Below are 3,956 nucleotides of genomic sequence, written 5' to 3'. Positions count from 1 at the left end.
GCAGCATTTTCTCTTCTGGAATAGACACCTTCTCTGGGTACAGACTTGTCTTTTCTCATGCAATGCTTCTGCCAAACTACCCTCCATGGACTTACAGAATGCCTTATCCACAGTCATGGTATTCCATATAACATGGCTTCTGATGAAGGAACTGCTGCATTTAGCAAAATAAGTGCAGCAGTGGACCCATGCTTATGATATTTACTTGTCTTACCATGCTCCCTGCTATCCTGAAGCAGCTGGCTAGGTAGAACAGTGGAACGGCCTTTTGAAGACTCAGTTACAGCACTAGCCTGATGAAAATATCTAGCGTGGCTGGGGAAAGGTTCTCTAGAAGGCTGTATATACTCTGAATCAGCATCCAATATATTGTACTGCGTCTCTTGCAGCCAGGATTCATGGGTTCAGGAATCAAGGGTTAGAATTGGCACCTGTCACTATTATCTCTAATGATGCGCTAGAAAAATTTTTGCTTCCTATTCCCATGACTGTATGACTTATTGACCTAGAGGTCTTAGTTTCAGAGGGAGGAATGCTTGCACTAGGAGATGTAATAATGATTCTGTTGAGCTGGAAGTTAAGACTATCACCTGGCTACTCTGGGCTCCCCAAGCCTCTGAATCTACAAGCAAAACAGGAAGTTACTTTGCTGGCTGGGGTTATCAATCCTGATCACCAAGGGGAAATTGGACAACCATTCCACGATGGAGGTAAGGAAGAATATGACTGAAATGGAGGAGATCCCTTAGGGTNAGGTTAGCCTACCATATCCTCATGCCTAAATAAAGATGCCTTCCCTTTTCGCCAACATTTGTTTTTTTTATTTATTTTTTTTAATTTTTTTTAATTTTTTTTATTTTTTTTATTTTTTCGCCAACATTTGACTTTTGAGTCTTTTGTTTCTGTTTGGTGGTGGGCAGCTGAACTTGGGTTTGGTAACACAGATACACATATGGTACATAAACAGATATACAGTATATCAAGAGTATTAAAATATCATGGGGGGTGACTAGGAAAATGTCTCAAGGCTTCTTGGGCAGGGGGTACAATGAAAAAAGCTTGAGAACCAATGCTTTAGATTGTTAAAATACTTCCTAAAACTGGGGCAAGTAGGAATCACCCCGCCAGCCTGTTTATAAACTACTCAGTTACCAATATTTGGGACATCTGTTATATATCACCACCTAGACTGTCAAATTGTCATTGACAAACATGATGGCAATTTTTTATTCACATGAGAAGATATAGAGTTGAATTATCCAGCTTTTCAAGCATCTAAATATTGTAGGTTGCAAAGGAAAAGGGTGAGAGTCAAATATACCATGATTATCAGAGATGATTTATACCAACAGGAAAATTAACCTAAATTGGACAAAAAGCAATCAGATTATAAACAAGCGAAAAGTTGAAAACTGGAACTGCAAACACGCTTCTTTTTATTCAATGTTTATAATGTTCAGTGTCCTCTAAATGCACTTTTTAATATCTTTGCCTGAGGGGATTAACCCTACCTTCCTTAAGGAAATACTAACGCCTCTCCTGAGGCAGTTGCCAAGCAAGACAATGCTGATTCTCCTCAGGACCCACCCCACCATTCCTTTTTGCCTCTAGATCTATAATTAGATTTGAGTCCCATCAGGACCCTAAAGATGAGGTATGAAGTGTGACCCATGAGGTTCCTCAGGACCCACCCCACCATTCCTTTTTGCCTCTAGATCTATAATTAGATTTGAGTCCCAGCAGGACCCTAAAGATGAGGTATGAAGTGTGACCCATGAGGTACCACCCAAAAGTGGACAGCTACAACACTACGGCCCCTTTCTGGGACAACCCTGAAGAACCGTGGTGAAGGAAAATCATCTCAGTGGGATTAACTTTGAACAGTGCACCTGGTTGTTTGCTTATCTTGGAAGGAGAAATGGCCAGATGTGATTATGTACTAATTTATGGGCAGTGGCCAATGGTTTGGTTGGATGGTCAGGGACTTGGAAGGAACATGATTGATAAATTGGTGTCCAGGTAATTTGGAGAAGTAGATGGATAGACCTCTCAAAATGGGCAAAGATTGTGAAGATATGTGTGTCCCATGTAGATGCCCACCAAGACAGACTTCAGCAAAAAATGAAGATATATGTGTCCCATGTGAATGCCCACCAAAGGATGACCTTGGCAGAGGAGGACTTTAATAATCGGGTAGATAAGATGCCCTGTTTGAAAATCAGTCAAAATTTTTCCCCAGCCACCCCTGTCATTACCCAATGAGCTCATGAACAAAGTGGTCATGGTGACAGAGATGGAGGTTTTGCAAGCATTCGGCAGTATGGGCTTCCACTTACCAAGGCCAACCTGGCTATTGCCATTACTGAGTGCCAGCAGCAGAGACCAACACTGAGTCCACCATTTCCTAGGGTGTTCAGCAGGTTGATTACATTGGACTGCTTCTATCATGAAAGGGGCAGCATTTTCTCTTCTGGAATAGACACCTTCTCTGGGTACAGACTTGTCTTTTCTCATGCAATGCTTCTGCCAAACTACCCTCCATGGACTTACAGAATGCCTTATCCACAGTCATGGTATTCCATATAACATGGCTTCTGATGAAGGAACTGCTGCATTTAGCAAAATAAGTGCAGCAGTGGACCCATGCTTATGATATTTACTTGTCTTACCATGCTCCCTGCTATCCTGAAGCAGCTGGCTAGGTAGAACAGTGGAACGGCCTTTTGAAGACTCAGTTACAGCACTAGCCTGATGAAAATATCTAGCGTGGCTGGGGAAAGGTTCTCTAGAAGGCTGTATATACTCTGAATCAGCATCCAATATATTGTACTGCGTCTCTTGCAGCCAGGATTCATGGGTTCAGGAATTAAGGGTTAGAATTGGCACCTGTCACTATTATCTCTAATGATGCGCTAGCTGAATCAGCATCCAATATATTGTACTGCGTCTCTTGCAGCCAGGATTCATGGGTTCAGGAATCAAGGGTTAGAATTGGCACCTGTCACTATTATCTCTAATGATGCGCTAGCAAAATTTTTGCTTCCTATTCCCATGACTGTATGACTTATTGACCTAGAGGTCTTAGTTTCAGAGGGAGGAATGCTTGCACTAGGAGATGTAATAATGATTCTGTTGAGCTGGAAGTTAAGACTATCACCTGGCTACTCTGGGCTCCCCAAGCCTCTGAATCTACAAGCAAAACAGGAAGTTACTTTGCTGGCTGGGGTTATCAATCCTGATCACCAAGGGGAAATTGGACAACCATTCCACGATGGAGGTAAGGAAGAATATGACTGAAATAGAGGAGATCCCTTAGGGTGTCTCTTTGTATTACCATGTCTTGTGATTAAAGGCCATGGAGATCTACAACAAGCCAATTCATGTAAGACTTCTAATGGCCCCGACTCTTCAGGAATGAAGGTTTGGATAACCCCACTAGGTAAAGAACCACACCAGCTGAGGTGCTTGCTGAAAGCAAAGGGAATATAAAATGAGTAGTGGGAGAAGGTCATTATAAACACCAGTTATGATCACGTGACCAGTTAAAGAAATGAGGACTGTAATTGTCATAAAGTATTTCCTCCTTGTTTTATTATAAATACATTTGTGTGTGTATACATATACATATATATAAAATATCTTTATTTTTTTCCCTCACTTATTCCCTTATCATGTAACATAAGATGTAATGATTTTACATCATAGTATTTACATATCATTACTTCTAAATCTTAGTATTTAAGTTGTGGGATGTCAAGAAGAGAAAATGCCACTCAAGGACTTTACCTCTTCTTCTGGGGAAGGGGTTAGTATGTTTTTGGTTGTACATAGGACAGTTGTATCAGGTGGATTTAAGATGTTGTTATATAGTCTTTATTTGGAGATTACTTGTATAAGTTAAGAAGATGCATATCGGTCCCAAGTTTACAAGGGGTGGACTTGTAATGGTTAATTTC

The sequence above is a fragment of the Galeopterus variegatus genome, unplaced genomic scaffold (genome assembly GCF_000696425.1).
Source record: "Galeopterus variegatus unplaced genomic scaffold, G_variegatus-3.0.2 Scaffold6917, whole genome shotgun sequence".
NCBI lineage: Eukaryota > Metazoa > Chordata > Mammalia > Dermoptera > Cynocephalidae > Galeopterus > Galeopterus variegatus.
This window is presented reverse-complemented; position numbering follows the sequence as displayed.